Here is a 19,158-nt window from a genome sequence, read left to right as displayed (position 1 = left end):
CTGATCTATCTTTGTTGACTTTGAAGATGGAAGAAAGAAACCATAAGCCAAGATGAGGTGACCTCTGCACACCCGGAAGACACTTAGTCAATAGTCAGCAAAGAAATAGATTTCTCGGTCCTACAACAGCAAGGATGTAAATTATGTTTTTTGTTTGCATCAGAAAGGAAACATGTTCCCACAAAGTATGCTTGAACAAATGTAATCCTTGTACCTTGATTTTAGAAAGACCAGACTAATGTCAAAGTTCTTAATTTTAGAGTTGGGGGATGATAAATAAAGGTGCTAGAAGTTTCTGTCCTGCCTGGTCCTACAGCCATTCAGTCCCAAAGAAACAGAAAGAGGCTTATATTAATCATAAACTGTTTGGCCTATTGGCTCTGCTTATTACTAACTAGAGCTTACAATTTAAATTAACCCATAATTCTTGTTTATGTTTAGCCATGTGGCTTGGTACCTTCTCTCGGCAAGGCATTCTCATCTTGCTTCCTCTGCTTCTGGATGGTGACCCCATTTCTGCCTTTCCTCTTCCCAGAATTCTCCTAATCTGGTTGCCCTGCCTATACTTCCTGCCTGGTTACTGGTCAATCAGCATTATATTAAACCAATACGAGTGGCAAATCTTTACAGGGTACAAGACAATTATCCCACAGCTGTACTAACTTTTGCATGTATTTGTTTTGAAACAACTGAAATAAATATATTTCTTTAGCAGATGCTGGTGTTGTAAATGAATAACCTGCTAGACTGAAGTACTGGGTGATTAGAAGGAGCATAGAAAGGTTGAAAACAGTGCAGCTTTCATGGACCCCAAGTGAGATGATGGATAAAAATAGGATGGGCTTAGTATTGGGATGAGAATATATGGTAATTAATTATGTAACTTGTCTAATATTTACTGTGTGGAAGAAATCACTCACAATGCAGTGATTGGCAACAAGGACAATGCTCTGTGCAGGTCTGAGATGTGGGATTCTCTAATCTGAGTGTAGTTCTCTCATTTACTTAAGAAAAACCGGACTCTCTGATCATGGTGGACAATGAGGGCTGATGAGAAGCCAAGGACAATGGCACTGGGTTTTGATCCTACTTCATGTTCTGGCTTTGTGGGAGCCTAGCCAGTTTGGATGCTCACCTTCCTAGACCTGGATGGAGGGCGCGAGGATCTTGGACTTTCCACAGTGCAGGGAACCCTTACTGCTCTTCAGACTGGAGAGGGAGGGGGAGGGAAATGGGAGGCTGGGAGGAGGCGGAATTTTTTTTTTCAAAAAAAAAAAAATAGCTACCACTCAATAAGACGGTGACATCTGGGGTTTGACTTGCCTGCTGAGATGGTGAGATATCTGGCCACGAATTTCCTAATATTTGGAAGAATAGTCAAGAATGTATATAAGATTTCTGGCCCAGGTATCAAGATCAGCCACAGGCATTTTTTGAGTCTTTGTTTACAATGTGGTTGCTGTTGTCTACTGGCCCAAGAAAGCCATGTTTCTTCCAGGGTCAGTTTCCATGACTTTTCCAGCATTGTTGTAGTGAAATACCACAGGTCAGAAGGCTTAACCCACATAAATTGATTTCCTCGTTGTCTTGGAGGCTAGGATTCCAAGAACAAGGCACTGGTAGATTTGAAGACTTCTGAGGCTTCCCTTTGAAGACATCTGAGACTTGCAGATGACTGCACTCTTGTTGCCTCGTCACATAGGTTTTACTGGTGTGCACGCTCCTCCGGGATCTTCTTGTAAGTACACTAGTTGCACACTCTTACCCAAGTAGGATTGCATTCTTAGGAGTCAGGACTTTAACATGAAAATTGAGGGAAGACTCACGTCACCCATGACATTCATTGTAGAAGAGACCAGTGTGATGGTACAGATGGTAAAAAGTGTGACCAAAGGAGGGAGTCATCAATCTACAGCAGGGCATCAAAATGTCTGTTAGGAAATAAAACCTTATGGATTTGCTCAAGATACAGTATCTCAGAAAGGGATCTACAAACTTAATCTAACCCCAAATTTACTTTTGTAAATATAATTTATTGAAGCCAGCCACATTATTTTGCTGTCCATGAACTGTAGCTGTCTAGCATGCTAAAGTGAAATGTCAGAGTTAAGTAGTTGTGACAGAGATGGAATGAGCCACACCATTTTAATTCATTGCAGTGTTTTGCAGGAAGCATATGCTGGCCCCTAAGTATTAAGGAATTGTAAGAAAGCCATGAATCTATAGAAGAAACTGAACAACTAATATTAGAAAACATGTGGTTCTGGCAAGGAAAAGGAGGGCAGACATAATATCCTTGCCTGTCTGGTGTAAAGAAACTTCCAGGTAAACAACCATTCTGGAACCATCGCAAGCATTGCTGCAATGGTGTTACTGAAAAAGTTCACTGAAGCACTTTCTTGGAAGGTGGTTGTGTACAGCCTTGGCCACCCACTCCTCTGCTGCACATACATCATAGTCCTTTCAACTATTATTCAGAGATAGCCAGTTTTCATACACAGAAGAAAAAGCAGCGGTCCTGGCTTTACAAGGGCTCTCCCCTCCTGTATTCTGAGGCTCCTTCACACCCCATAGGAAGGCAGTGCCACTTTTAAACCCCATTTCACATTTTAAAACCGATTCTGTTAAGCATGACTTCAGCTGTCACTTCTTGTTATTCTGGAAAAAGCTTGAAGCTTGTAGGTTTGAAGCATCCCATCCATTTGCTTGATGGACTTCTGATAACTATCCCTGCCCATCGGGTATAAAGTTGACCCCAATTATGCAGCTGACTGCCTTAACGATGAAGGATTTGAGAACGGCCATCTAGGTTTAGTGGCAATCCTTTTTGTCTGGGTACCTGATGCTTACTATCCCCGAAAGCCAGGACTTCAAACCCGGTGAGATTTTTTTTTTTTTTTTTTTTTTACGACTGCTGCAAAGGAAGAGCTCAGGGAGAATTTGGCAATGAAGGGAAGTTGACAGGCTCAAGGCTGGTCTGTGCTGTAGATGTGGTCTGAAGCCTCACAGGAATCAAGAAAAGCAGGCTTTTCAACCCCTGGCTGCAGAAGCCTTGTTATCGCCAAAATAGACCACTTGAGATGGAAGTGCAGATGGATTTGCTGCTGATGACAGCTCACCAGGACCCTGCTCTCCATTCAGGTACATTGATATGCATATGCACTCTGCTGGAAAAAAAATCATCTCCTCTTCTACCCTGGGACACGACTTCCGGAGGCTCTGGAATCTGCTATTTTATACCCACCTGCTGGTACAATATAAGCAGCTGCAATAGGCATCACGCTAGGAAAAGCTCGGAGGAGCACTATTGCAGTGTGAATTGCTTCCTTGCTCAGTGCTGTTTGGTGATCATAAGATAGATTGCCAGCTTAGCACAGGCACACAGTGTTTGTGTAAGGAACAGGGAGGGTGATTGCCTCCTGTTTCTCCCACCAGCCATTGCTTACCAGGCCCTTTGCCACTTATAAAAAATGAGGCACTTGTTAATGTTCCTTCGAAGAAATTCAAAGGCCAGAATCACTGACTCAAGGGAAAACTGCTTTGTTTTTTTTTTTCCTCCCGACTTCCAGATAAGAGCCTCTGATGCCACTGGCCAGAAAAGGCCACTGGCCCATACAGTTGCTGGCTCATGGAAGCTTCTGGCAGGGCAGTGTGTTGACTCTTCATATTGTATACCGTGAAGGAAATAATAAACATAGCCAAATGCAGAAAGTTGTTTTTGAAACTCCCAAAACCAGTTGACAAAAGAAGTACCGGGAACTGGACGCTTGGGAGACTGCGCAGGCAGCCTCATGGCTAATCTGCTAACATCTTCTCTTCTGCACAGTGACCTCTCTTTGATTCAGACATTTTTGAGAAGGATTCATTTCTTCTCCATTTCAAAGCTGTTTATCTGGCTTGGAAAATAGCTGCTTTAAGCAGGAGCCTTTACACTTGTCTGGGTAATTTCTGTTCCAATTTTTGTTTTGGCCACAAGTCAAAGATAACAGCTGTGTGCTTGTGGGTTCACTGAACTCTACGCGCTGGTTGGCTGCATCACCGACCAGAGGGAATAACCAATAATTAGAACATTTCGGGTCATCTTGGGGAAGAGCAGAGTTTTCTCATGTTTGGAGAGGTGATGTGGCCTCCCTTGGATTTTTCCAAATGCGACTGAATGCGGAGCTGAATACCCGAGCCAGGACGCATGGCCATTGTGTCCTCCCTTTCCCAAAATAGCACAGGATAAAGCAGGAGGCTGAAAACTATTTTTAATGCTTCCCAGATTAACGATAGCTCACAATGGGCATGTGCTCTGACGGAAAGGGGACACTCTCGTGTATTCCAGACGCATCAGCATTTCTGATCATAATGATTTGTGACTCGGGAGTTGAAAGCTGTGGAGTTCCTTCCTAGTTGAATCAATACAAGTTTACATAAATATATGTTTCTGTTTGCTTTTGTTCTTGCTTCGGCAATGGTGTTTACTTGCTGGCAACTGTAGACAATGGAAGAGAAAGAATGGGAGAGTGAGGAGCAGACAGAGAGATGATCCAGAAGAAATTATGTGCATGTGTTCTAATTTCTTTCCTGGTGATGACTAGTTAGTTTTGCTTGGGCAGAGGAATGGCCATGAATCTTCATTTGAAAACAGACCTTATTCTGTTCATGTAAAGGGCATACCTGTTAGTCTATTATGTTGATTATAATCCGTGGTCATGACTACATGGTGAATGCTTCTGTATCAGAGTGTCTCATGTGATAAAGTTTTGAGACGTGTGTCCAAATCCCTAACCCACAGGGACATAGATGTGTTTTGCTCCTGAGTGAAGGAGTCGAAAACATCTACTTCACATTCATAATCTTCCCCCAGTAAAAGGACCAGACTACGAAGGATGTCTGTTTATCTTTTCACTTGGTTTTATACCACTGAGAGGAAACCTTTGGCTTCTACTTGAATAACCATGAATATGAGGTAGAGAGCACATTTTCAATGCCTTACCTTCAGGACAGGTTTTGTTAGTAAGCAACAGGTCATCATAGCATCCCTATCTCACGGCTGTGGAAGGTGCCATGGGTACCTTCAAAGCTGTGGTTTATGGTGACCTGTGCTTTTGATCAGCGGTAGAAATATCACAAGTGGCATCTAAACTGCAGACCCTGTTAGTTCTACAAACTTGAGCGCAGAGATCACCTAGGGTTGGGATGGGAAGGCAGTAATTGTATACTGAGCAAGGAACAGCATTTTTCATCCTGGCCAGAGGTATCTCCGAGTTCATTCAGGCTTCTTGCTGTCAGTTTGAACCCAAGGATCTCATCTTACAGCATCTCTGACTTTATTAAGTCCCATTTCAATAAAAAAGTAAAGGAATTATTGATGATGAAAGTGAATTAATGATTATTAGTTCCTATGGATATGTTTTCATATGAGTTTACACAGATAAAGCCCAGTTTGACATAGATATATGCACGTATTTTCAACTTATTATTTTAAAAATATTTTTACCAGTATTTTATTCTAAAGGAAAAGCTCTAAGTCCCTTAATGTTAATGTGATTACATTATGTTCACTCCATTGGCCAGTACATGGCCTCTAAATAGACTGTCATAGTATAGTTTGGATCAGGACTAATCCTACCAGCTAGAAACAAAGAAAATGATCCCAACATCCATGATAAAGAAATACCCATGTGATTCAGGGTCCAGCACATACTATTCAGCAGTTTACAGCCATTGTGTCCCTGGAGACGGTTGTTTCCTGAACTGGTCCAGAGAGCAAAGGACTCTGCATAAGTCAGGACTGCTTAAAACTTTCTCAGGAGATGGGATGTGTGAGTTCAAGCAGAGGAGACCCAGCAACGCTGTCCTTCCTGCAAGAAGCCACAGATGGGCTGCAGCACTTCTGGGTCACATTTCCTGTCTGATTGGAGCATCCCTCTAGGATCGAAGGAACAGGGGGTGATGGTAGAGGAAACACACAGAGTCCCTGAGATTGCCTGGGCTTGCAAATCGTGTTCAGTGTCAAGATTCAGAATCTGGGGAAAGACAGGAGAGCAGGCGTGCAGTGGGGATTTGTTTTCCCTTTCTCAGCATTTCTCGCAGTGGATTGATTGGTATGAAAAATTAGCTGTCCTGCGGAGAGTTAAGTGCGGCCTCCTCATGGAGCTTTAAGGAAGCTTTGTTTCTAGCTAGGTGATCTGTCCGTTGTTGGCCTCTGCGGTTGATTCCCTCATTACCTTCATGGTGTAGTCAACAGGGGATGGTTAAAGTTGTGGATCTCTATCTACTGACAGACTTGAAATGATTAATTTTTATGCCGGTGCCTTTGTTCTTCTTTTCCTTATGATTTAAGTCTTTTACCTCTGGTGATACTATATAGGTGCTTATTTAATGATGCAGGAATCTGTCTGGAAAGTCTCCTTCTGTCATGAGACCTTAAATGAATTTAATGACTACCATGGAGCTGATCGACTCCTGACACATGGAAATAAATTAAGATTCAGTTTTCCAGAAACTGAGCCTCTTGAAATTGACCAGGAGTCAATTTTCTTATATATTTGAAGCTAGCTATTAGTAGTGATTACTATAATCCTCGCCGTACTCCTATACTGGAGTCATGCTTTCTGACCCGTCTACCTCATAAAAAGCAAACATGTGAGGCAGGAATGAATGAGAGGATTTGGTATGGGCAACAGTGAAATAGGGAGAGAGCTAATTCCCCAACTCCCTTTTGCTTTTTCTGCTAAGCTGTTAGTCATCCAACAGTGCTTATGAGGGGGTCAAAGGGGGGACAATCTTGTCTTCAAGAAAAGACTACTTAAAAACTACCTACTGTGTGTCGGGCACTGGGCTAGCTCTTCTTGTATGTTCATATCATTTAACTTTCATAATGCACTATAAGGTGGTGGTTGTTTTGTTACACGTGAAAGAATTAAGTAAAATAGAATTGGGGTTCTAGAAAACGGGGATCTGGGATCCTAGTTGTTAGCCATGTGGGTTCTGAGTTTAACAGACTTTCTGTTCTTAAGATGTCAGTGTTTCCAAGGGGATTTTAGAAAGGAAAGGTCAGTTTGTACCATGGTCAGGAGCTACTCCACCTATGAGTTCACAGACTGATGGTTTGTTTTTTTGGGGGAATAAGTTCCTTTTGTGTCCCACTAGGAGGCACCACTGGGTTCACACAGGGTGTGGGTACATGTCATGGAAAGGGGTCTTACTTTGGTTGTGAAATGACAATTCCACTCAACTCCAGACTCCAATATTGAATAACTAATAAGAAATGACACCCACTAAACATACACTTCTGCTTGAAACTGTTCTAATTTTTTAGAGGGTAGCATTCCTTTTAACCTACAGAATCTCATAATGGGATATGCCAATAAATCCATATTGTACAAGAAAGAAAACTGAGTAGTGGGTGAATAACACAGAGATTAAGGTCAAAGGTCAAAAGGGCACTTGGATGGGGAATTGGAGTTCATCCAAAGTCACTGGCTTTGAGTCCTTGCTCTCTGACACTTGCACATACGGCCTTTCCCTCTTACTCCTCAGATTTTTTTAAGTTGACATGCTTAGATGTAGTTGTTGGGTCTGGATCAACTTGTTTGCACATTCCTGAGAAGGAGAGTGTGGATTGAGGAAAGAAATAAACAAGAGATAGAAGGTAGAGTTGGGAGGGCTTCCAGCGAATACTATAACAAGAAGCCCTGAGTTTATGACTCACAGTCTTTAGAAATCCCAATCAAAAGGGGGAGGGCAAAAGAGTTCCCTCCCATGACACATGGAACAAGCAAGAGTAATTACCTCCTTACATCTCAAAACACCTAGTAGCCATGCCCTAAGTCAAACATCCTGTTGTCTGGTCTTTGAGTAGCAAGACATCCAGTAGCCACACCTGTTGCCAAACATCCTGTTATTTGTCCTTGAGGAGCAAGAATCGGTTTGAACTCTCTGACCTTTAGTCAAGATGGAACAGATCCCAAACTGCCATCTTGAAAAGTCTTTATTCATTCATAACCTTCTTCCTAGTTGCTTTCTTCTAACATACTTATGTTGAAGGAGCTGCAGGCTGTGTTCCTGTCACCCAGCTCCCAGCCGCCTGGCTAGCTTATGCCCCAAAATAACAATACACAAACTGTATTCATATAAACACTGCTTGGCCCATTTCTATTAATGTGTGTAGCACCACGAGGTGCGCTTACCTGGAAGATTCTAGCCTATGTCCATCCTGGGATGGAGCTTCATCACATCTGCTCTGGAGAGCAGAGGCATGGCGTCTGAGCTCACTTCCTCTTCCTCCCAGCATTCTGTTCTGTTTACTCCACCCACCTATGTTCTAACCTATCAGGCCAAGCAGTTTCGTTTTTAATTAATGACCTTCCTCCATCATACTCATACTGGAAAAATTCCACTTTTTGTAGAGGGACTTCTAGCTCTCCTAAAAATTTGATTTCTTTGTTCTTACATAGTGGATGATCTATTATACTCTAAAGCACTTGGGAGTCAAAATTTTCTTTTTTCCTTTTTTTTTGCAGGTACTGACAATCAAACCAAGGATCTCACATTTTTGAAGTAAGTACCTTTCACCAAAGTCAATCTCCAGACCCTTTAGGATACTTTTTATTTTGAGACAGGATATTACCATGGTTCCTAGGCAGGCTTTGAGCTTGTGATCCTCCTGACTCAGTCTCCTGAGAATACGGGATTACAGGTCTCATGAGTTAATAATTCTTTCTTGAAAGATAGAGAAATCTCAATCTTCAAATGTTTTGGGTGAGTTGAAATGCTTACATTTAGTCTTTTAATATATTAAATAAAAATATCAACAAAAAAGTCAACTTTAGACAACTCACTTACATATCAAAGGGCCTGTAGGAGGAGACACTAGTTCATTCCCGGCTGCTCAGTGATGAAATAGTCACACAGAAACTGTATTAATTAAAACACTGCTTGGCCCATTAGCTCTAGCTTCTTATTGGCTAACTCTTATATTAATTTAACTCATTTATATTAATCTATATATCACCACTTGGCAGTGGCTTACCAGCAAAGATTTGGCATGTCTGACTCTGGCAGCTCCATGGTGTCTCTCTGACTCTGCCTTCTTCCTACCAGAATTTCATTTAGTTTTCTCCACCTAGCTCTGTTCCCCTACAGCTCTGCTATAAACCCAAAGCATTTCCTTTATTAACCAATGAAAGCAACACATAGACAGAAGGACCTCCTATACCAAAGGACCACTCCCAAAACTGTAGTAATAACTCAGGCATCCATTGGGTTTACAGCTGCAAAACCATTCTATAATATAAGTAGTTAATTTGAGTCCCTGATTTGCTACCTATAAAATAGGTCCAATTTCTAGTCATTTAGTGGATATGAGGATCAATTATCCCCATTAAGGGTGTGGATACTGTTAATCACAGTGCCTGGCAGTAGTAAGCATTTAATAAAGGATATTTTCATTAATTATGGTTATTATGATTATTAAAGGCTTGGAGGACTAAAGAACTGTCTGAAACAGTTGCATTTTTCAGTCTTTAACTACATGGAGGATCTGTGCAGTGACTGGGACTTGACACAGTCTGGCATCCTTTCCTAACATGTTAGGTAGCCCTGGGCCCCAAACAATCACTATACCAAACAGTCAGTAAGGATGGGGAGTAGAAGCTTGGACCTCTGGCTCAGAGTAAACCAATAAGCAGAGGAAAGCTTGGGTGGAATCTGAGCAGTAAAGAGTGCATGGAGCACCAGTCTCTGAGAATATGGTCAGCAACTGAGGCTTCTCTCTCAAGCATGTATTAAATGATAGGCACTGGGCAGGTACAATGAAGGAGTGTGGGGATTAATTTTGACCAGTTTTCCTTTAAATGGGATTCTCTATGGTCCTTATATGCAGACATGGGTAATGAACTTTAGTTAAAAGTTATAAAATTAGGGTTAGTAGAGAAATTTGTAGTGACCAGATCATAGGTGATACTTTTGAAAACTTAGAGCATAATTAGTTTTGATTTTTAAAGGATGGTACATATCACTCAACCATGTTATGATAGTTAATCTAGTTTAGGCACACATATATAGACCTAGCCATTTTATAGAAAGTGTGGCTCTGTTTCTTCCTCAATCCCTGAGGGTGGAGGGAGCCTAAGTGGGGAACTGTGCTCTGACCGCTGTGGTGGAGATAGCCTTCTGGGGTATGACTTTGGTGAATCAGCTCAGCTTTATTTCAGAGTATAGGAAATATATAGGATTGGGAAGCCTGGGGACAAACCCTAATTTGTATTAAGTGACATGTTCCTATCATAAGGCTTTGTATGTGGTAGCAGGGTTCTACAGCAAAGCAAAGGTTCTATAGTACAAATTTTAATTATCATATGTGTGGGGGTGGGGAGTTTCTAGCAGAAAATTATGCCAAGGGTCATGTTAGAGATAAGGTATCTATGTCTAGGACCATCCTCCAAATAAGGGTAAGGAGAGAACAGGAAACCCTCACTGTGTGGGAGGGAGTCCCCCATGTTGCCAAGCTTAGAGAAAGCTGCCATACTCTGGGAGACTGCAACCGCTGACCATCAGGACCTCCCAACAGGCTGTGTAGCCTGCTGGGCGACTCTGTGGTCCCTCTCATTAGTGAGAGAGCATTATTTGATTGTTTGACTTCAGTCGCAGGCAGGTGGCTTGCTTTTGCTAGTCGGGTGATGACACAGGGACCTGAGATGAGCCTGCACGATGCCTTTGCCCTCCTGCACATGTGCTATTTGTCAGAAGAGCAAGCTTCAAACAATATTTTCATCCAAGAAGGTAAAAGACACATGACCAGCCTTAAACCATTCTGACCCTTGGAGCTGAGCCCAGCTCAGCTCAGCTCACACAGACCAACTGACTCTAAGCTTGCCAGCTACACATACGTGTGAGAATAAGTGAAAATTGTTTTGGAGTTGCTTATTACACAGCAACAGTTGACTAATACAACATCTCTTCCAAATCCATTCTATTTAAGTGGGGAAACAATAGAGACATGATTGTGGGTTATCCCTGGAGCCACTTGCAGTTAAATATCATGAAAGTCCCAAGCTCTTTGCTGAAATACTATCTTCTACAGGGAAGGCAGTCGATAAATGCTTCATGAATTCAGTTTCAGGCATATCTTACTCTTTTACTGCACATCAGTCCAAATGAAAATGAGAAATGAAGCATTTGGAACACTATCTATGGCGTTTCAGAATCTGTGTTGTGCATAGGCAGCTGGAGGCACACACTGGGCCACGGAGGCCTTGTTTCATGATTCTCTTATACTTCATATTTAACTAAAATCCCTAAATTGCTTCGGCTTACATCCAGAATAATTGCACTTTGAGGATCATTTTGGTATTTCTTTCAGTGGAACAATTATTTCTTCCATTGCCTTACCGAGTCATTAAAATGATATGAATATTTTGCTATTATTATTTCTATTCTTGAGGTCATTATCATTTATCTATTTATTGAAAATAGATTCTTTTCTCATATAGTATAATCCCAATTATAGTTTCCCCTCCCTCCACTCCTTCCAGTTTCTTTCCAACTCCATTCCTCTCCAGATGTGCTCCCTTGAGGTCTCTCACAAGAAAAGAACAGAATTCTGAGATGACAACCAAACATGGTTCTAGCTCTGTAGTATAATGTGAAATCAGAGATGATGACACCGTTGGAAGTTGCATTATTGTTTAGGATTGTTGAGAGTTGTTTTTTTAAGGTCTGTAAAGAATTGTGTGGAAATTATTTTTGTGTATTGTACTGAATCTATAGATTGCTTTTGGTAGCTTGGCCATTTTTGACTATGTTAATCTTACTGATACATGAGCTTGGGAGATTTTCCATTCTCTGATACCTTCTTCAATTTCGTTCTCCAAAGACTCTAAGGTCTTTGTTTTGTTTTTTAATCTTAGAAGTCTTTCACTTGCTTGCTAAGAATTAAGCTCAAGATATTTTTATAATATTTGAGGCGACTGTCAAAGGTGTTCTTTCTCAGCTCATTTGTCGTTTGTGTAGAGAGGCCTACTGATTTTTTGAGTTAATTTTGTATATAGACATTTCCCTAAAGATTTTATTTGCTGTAGGAGTTCCCTAGTGGAATTTTTAGGGTCATTTATGTTTATTATCATATCATCTGTGGATAGTACTACTTTGACTTCTTCCTTTCCAGTTTGTATCCCCTTGATCTCCTTCAGTTATTTTTTTCCTATAGTGAAAACTTCAAATATTATATTGACTAGATATCAAGAAAGTGAACAACCTTGTTTTGTTCCTGATTTTAGCGGAATTTCTCTCCATTTAATTTGATGTTGGCTATAGCCTTCCTATAAATTGCCTTTATTGTGTTTATGTTTTTCCCTTGTATCCCTAATCTCTTCAGGACTTTTATCATGAAGAGGTGTTGAATTTTGTCAAAGGCCTTTTCTGAGTCTAATGAGATAATCACGTTGTTTTTAATTTAACTTTCAGTTTGTTTATATGGTGTACTATACTGACTGAATTTCGTATATTGAACCATCCAGCATCTCTGGAATGAAGCTTTCTTTATCATGGTGAATCATCTTTTTCATATGTTCTCAGATTCAATTTGTGAGTATTTTATTGAGTATTTCTGTATCTATGTTCATGAGGGATATTGGTCTATAATTTTCTTTCTTCATTGAATCGTTGTGTGGTTTGGGTGTCAGGGTAATTGGCATCAACTCTTCTTTGAAAGTCTGTTAGAATTTTGTACTAACTCTCTTGCCCTGGGCTGTTTATGGTTGGGAGACTTTTAATGACTACTTTTATTTCACTAGGATTCATAGGTCTATTTAAATTGTTTGTTGGATCTTGATTTAACTTTAGTATGTGGTATCTATGAGGAGAATTATCCATTTCTTCAAGATTTTCCAATTTGGTGGAGTACAGGTTTTTAAAGTATGACCTGATGATTTTTTTGATTTCTTTGTTGCCTGTTGTTATGTCTTCCTTTTTGTTTCAGATTTTGTTAATTTGGATATCTCTCTCCATCTTTTAGTTAATTTGTACAATTTTGTCTTTGCTTCATTGATCTTTCAATTGTCCTCTTTGTTTCTATTTTATTGATTTCAGCCCTCAGTGTGATTATTTCCTGCCATCTACTCTTCTTGGGTATGCTTATTTCTTTTTGTTCTAGAGCTTTCAGGTATGTTATTAAGCTGCTTGTATAAGATTTCTCCATTTTGTTTTACACAGGCACTAAGTGTTAATGAGCTTCCCCCTTAGCACCACTTTCATTGTGTTCCATAAGTTTGTGCATGCTGTGTATTCATTTTCATTGTATTCTAGAAAGTCTTTAATTCCTTTCGTATTTCTGCCTTGATCCATTTTTCATTCATTCATTTCATAATTTCCATGAATTTATAAACTTTCTTTCGTTTCTGTTGTTGTTGGCATCCGGCTTTAATCTGTGGTGCTCAGATAGGATGCAGGAAGTTATTTCAATTTTCTTATATCTGATGAAACTTGCTTTGTGTCTGAGGATGTGCTCAGTTTTGGAAAAAATTCTGTGAGGTACTGAGAAGAAGGTATATTCTTTTGTGTTTGGGTAAAATGCTTTGTCAATATCTGTTAGATTCATTTTGTTTACAATGTGTCTGCGAGCTCCAGTATTTCTCTGTTTAGTTTTTGTCTGGATGACCTGTCCATTGGTGAAAGTGGGGTATTGAAGTCTCTCACTAACAATGTGTGAAGGTCTGTATAGGCTGTAGTAGTGTTTGAGACCAGACTGGGTAAATAAAAGCCATGTCGAAGATGAATAAATAAATAAATCAGTTAGAACATGTGAAAAAATCATCATCCATATGAAATATGGTCCATAAAAGACATTTTGTCTCCTCATTTGGTGTTTGGTGCACCCCTTTGAGAAAAGGTGGAAGGGGATTCTTCGAACAGGTGAACAGTTTTGCCTTTTTGCAAGAAATTTATACAGTTTGATTTTAAATATGTAGGGAAGGCTTATTCATACATGTAGTATTTGAAATAAAAAGTTAATAATAAATACAACTAAGGTGGTAAATGAGAAAACAAACAGAAAAAAGCCAATCTCAGCTCTTAAATGTTACTTGCTCCATTCAGCGGTATGCATTGTCTGTGTTCCTCCCCAGCAAGTGGGGGAGCAGAAACTGTCATGTCCACACCAGTTTGACAAATTGAGTTTTCTTCATGAGCACACACCTTTACATTAAGAATCAAAAAAGAATATTTGTATTTTTAAAGGTTTAAATGCTGAATTTATACCATTTGGCCCGCTTAAAACTCGCTAAGAAGAGCACAGAAGTAATACATCAATATTTCTATGATGTTTTGATTTTCACTGGTGATGCTTTCTTAAGTACCACCTGTTCTACCAAAGCTGAATTCACGAGGTAAATCATAATTTTCAAGCATTATTACTTATTTTCGGCATTTCTAGATAGAAAACACAAGATGTTAAAAATACTTCAAACAAAATGACTTGACATGTCACTCTCATTCTTTCAACACTGATTTGATGAGTAATTTTTGTACCTTCTTCACTAGTAATTCCTGGATAAAGCTATGGCTTTTGCTCTGAACTTTGCACCTTATATTAAATATAAAATACGTAATTTTCTCCCAAGGCCATCTGTATGATGATTTCCCTAAAGAACAACTGCAACCACAATGCCTTTAAGCAGTGGGCAAACGTGGAGTTTTAGGAACTGATTAAAGTTCCTTCCAAGTTCGATGCCAAGGCAAAAAGGGACACATGAATCGCCTGTAATTCATCCTGCCGGCAGAATCGTACTGCATCCACTCCCCTGAACATTCACTCTGGCTGTGATTTATTAGGGGACCAAGTTCATGTCATTGCGTCTGATCTTCAGAGACATGGCTTCAGATCCTGATTTTACTCACAATTGAAAATGAGGCAAGTGGTCAAGAACTCGCCCTTGTTTGACAGGACTGTCAGCCCACACGCTGGAGAATGGCCATCTGGACGAACAGGGCATGTTAATTTGCAGGTCAGAGACTCAAGCGCCTATCAGGAGAGTTTTCGTCTGCAGTGAGGGTGGCAGGATGTCTGCTCCTGACCCTCTTTGGCGGGACATTTATTAAGATGCCTGACAAAGTAGGGTATAGCAATCCTAATATCCTCTCATGGAAGCTTTTGTTCTTTATTTTTGTCACCGCTTAAGAAAATGACTAATTATGAAAATTTTGGAACAGCAGTCTCTCTGGGATGTAGAATGTCTGTAGAAAATCTAAAAGGCAGCCAATTTTACTTCCTGGCATTTCATTGCCCTGTGCAACTTATAAATAGTTTCCATGTGGCTGCTGCCTCAGTACCGACCTCTGATAAGAGGATGGGAAATTAGTTTTGTCAAAGTCTGTCAGTCTAGGGGCAGTGTGTATGCCTAAGTGTAATTTGAAAAAAAAAATGATCCAGAGAAACAGTGATTCTTATTTTTTTGTGAACTTTTGTGGAGAACAATTGGGAAAGCAGAGATTTGCTCCAGCTAATTATATAATCTTAAGTAAGACAAAAAAATCCAATTAATGTAATTAAATTCAGATTTCTTTTGAGCGAAGAAACATATATAGTGATATGGCTTGAGTACAATGCTAATTTGCTGTCAGATTTTAGGATCTCTAATCCCTTCGTAAGAGACTGCTTCTTACTTTTGTGAATATCTATTATTAATTCAAGAGCGCGCGGGCTGGGCTTTATCATGGCAAGAACCTTGGGGGCATGTATGCTGCTCAAAGTGACCTGTCTGGAGAGACGTCTTCAGACCGGTTTGATTTGTATGTAGTCCAGATGGCTTTGTTGGTTGGGAGTGAGGTTTCTTCAGAGGGATGGTGTCTTCCCTTATAGGAGCACCATCTTGCTCATAGAAAAAGTGATCATTACCTGAGACAAATTATAATGTGTCTTCCTTGTCTTATAGCCATTTATTGACCAGCTGTCCACATGGCTCCTGCTTCCATCTAGTATAGCCCTTGTAGTGTTAGCTCATTTACTCTTAGGGGAACGCTGTGGGGTGCGTATAGTTGTCAGCCCCATTTCCCATATAGGGATACTTGGTACAGAGAGCTTGAGTGGAACTTAAGATATCTGCTAACAGGAGAGTTGGGATTCCAACCTAGGTCATCTAGCTCTTGTTCTCATCTACCGGATGGAGACACAGACCTTTCTGCTCATAAACCTGCAGACCACCTATAATTAATTCCTGACTATGCCAACAGAGGTCACCCAGACTACAGGATTCAACCTTCTTTGAAGGTGCCAGGAAATCTTGAGCATGTCCACGACTGCCATACTTAATTCTTTTTCTTATTATTATGCTACCATGTTTTAATAAAAAATAGCTACGTTTTCAAAACAAAATAAAAAGAATCAGCAAGTCTTTTGTTCCCACATGCAGTGATGATAGTCTACACATTCATTAGCCAAGCTATAAACTCTTTAAAAACTGGCCCACCTTGCCTGTGCATATCCAGGTTGATTTATTTTAAAAATTCATCAAAATTAATACCTAGCCAGGTATGAAAGCCCATGCCTACAGTATTCAGTCTGAGTACTGAGACTCAGTATTCAGGAGGTGGAAGGAAGAACATGAGTTCAAGGCTGAGGTACCAAGTGGGACTCAGCCTCCACAAAAAAAAAAAAAAAAAAAAAAAAAAAAAAAAAAAAAAAACCCTAGAACAAGCAACAGCAAAACAAGAGCCAGGGATGCAGCTGTGTGGCAAAGCACTTAGCGAGCATGGACAAGGCACTGGTGCACCATGCACAGCACTGGGGAAAAAGATGTGATTTCTAAGGACAATGAACTCTTGGAGAATTGCTTCTCCTGAGTAAATCTAGAGACCTTTTCTGAGATCTAGTGCCTCAGTAATATTGATAAATGATACGGCAATTGTCCTTTCATTCCCTTAAGCTTTGTGAGAAGGGATTTTTGCCTTCAGGATTTGCCCTGTTGCAGCCTCTGCCCAGCAAGGTGCTAGGTAGGCATCAAGTACTCATAGTTTCTCAGAGCTTTGTTGATGATCCTTTTTCATTATTTCAACTTGCTGTCTCTGCTCATGGACAGCCTCTGTCCCTTTCGGTTTCAGGGACTAGAGTCTCATGAGTGGTTGTATGGACTTCTGGAATAGCTTGGTTTGCATTTTTCTAAACTTACTAAGTATTAGATATTCTGAAACAAAAATGGGGAAAAATGAAGTTTCATTGGGAGGTACTCCCTAAATAACTATTAAACACCAATTTCTTGAAAGGAACTAGAGAATACTTTAACTGTTTCTGGATCCATTTTTTTCTGACTCTAAGATACCTAAAAAAGTTGAAATAGTACCAGATTATCAAGTTCTGTGGAAAACAAAGGAAGTCCTGAGTAGAGATTTTTCTTTCATAGTTTTACTGTTTGTGACTCATGGTATTTAAATTGCAGGCCTTGGCACTGAAATAAATGTCCCTTGACCTAACAGTCATTCCGTCAGTCTGTTAAAGTCTTAGTCCTCCCAAGGCACTTCTCGTGACTCAGACTGTCTCCGATCCCGGGAGTCTCCCAAGTCGTGTCTATTGTTATCGGAGGGAAATTTCTATTTTTATGTGGCTGTCTCTATCTGTCCCTTGTCGTACATCATTATTATTTTGCTTAGCTTGAAGAGAAAAGGATTTCTTCCCCATATCCTCACACATCTACGTCGGTGTATTCATTAGTTCCCGCCCTCTATCCCTCCCTTACTGCCCCATGCCCCCTCTTGCTAATATTTCCCCAGCAGTCCCACTTCGGCTTTCCCGATGTATTCTGTTACCGGCTCTCGTTCTCACTCCCCACTCGTTCAGGCCTCCCATCCCATAGTCTGCTTTTTACTTTGACACAGAGCGATTTTAATCTTTCAGTTCCGCTCTGCTTCCACTCTCTTGCTGCAGCTTTCTAGTAAAGATCAGAAGTTAGCCGGGCTGTTTGGTGGATGTGGAGAGGGGAGATAATTGAGGATTACAGTTGGCTCCTCTTCCCTTGCAAGATGCATTTTTTTATCTGCTTGCAGGAGAGGGTTAAAGTTGACTCCGCGAGGAAGGAGTGATTTCCAGGAGTCCAGAGGATTTTCCAGAAGGAGTGGGTTGGACTGTTTTCTGGAGCAGAGAAGATTACAGGCGACCTGGTGAGGGTATTTGTAGCACTGACCCCCAAGCAGGGACGCACATGTTAGACTCGGCTTCCCTTTGAGGTTTCTCGAGCTAGACTATTTCTACATCTGGCGGGTACACTGCCGTGTAAAAAATAAACTCAAAATTTGAGAATAACTGTATTCTTGACAAGATGTATCCCTTCCTAAGGCTGCAGCTGTCTGACGATGAATTACAACATTCCACAGCTGCCTGGGCAGGAAATGAAGAAAATTATCCTGGCTATCTCAAAATGGGTGTTCGGGGAGTGGGGGAGGGCATAAGGCTTGTTAGAGACTATTCTGGAATGAGGCCACTGAGCCTGTCTGATTAATCTTATCATCCCGTATCACAGGGTCTAGGGCTTCCAGATTTCAAACATTTCTGCAAATTTCAAGCCATCTAAAATCAAACAACTTGTTTACACAGATTCCAGATAGTGACTTACAGTTATTTTTGGCAGCAATCTGGTTTTCCTTTCAGCAAATAGGTTGCATTAAGGGAATTCATATTCTAACTACCCCAAAGTCAAAAAATGATGCAGCGGTGACTGAAATATCATTTAATAATTATCATTTCAAAAGATGAGCATGTTTTAGTAAAAGATTTAGGTCACAGAGTAACTGCTTATCAAATGGCCATCTTCTGTGCCCCGCAATGTGTCTCACAAGTTTATGTGCCCCAAACACAGATAAGAACAGGTTATCGAGTAGTCCCCTCTAAGAAAGGAGGGAATGATCCAAACCTCTAAGAGATACTTACAACTGTGGATCTCACTGAATGCTGTATGCCCTGCATTTCCTACATATACACAAAAGCTTCACTTATAGTTAAGCTCAGTAGGCTATCACCATGGTAGCTAACAATGAAGTAAAGCTGTTCTAACACTATACCGCAATAGGCATTAAATGAATGTGGTCTCTCTCTTTGAAATATCCCACGATCCCTTCACCTTTCACTTTAAGGAAGTGTTTCCTGGCTCCTCTCTGCCTTGTCAGAAACGCTGGAATTACCGC

The sequence above is a fragment of the Microtus oregoni genome, unplaced genomic scaffold (assembly GCF_018167655.1).
Source record: "Microtus oregoni isolate MIOR12 unplaced genomic scaffold, Mior012 000001F_ref0000356, whole genome shotgun sequence".
NCBI classification, from domain to species: Eukaryota; Metazoa; Chordata; class Mammalia; order Rodentia; family Cricetidae; genus Microtus; species Microtus oregoni.
The sequence above is the reverse complement of the archived record's forward strand: the minus strand, read 5'-3'. Positions refer to the sequence as shown.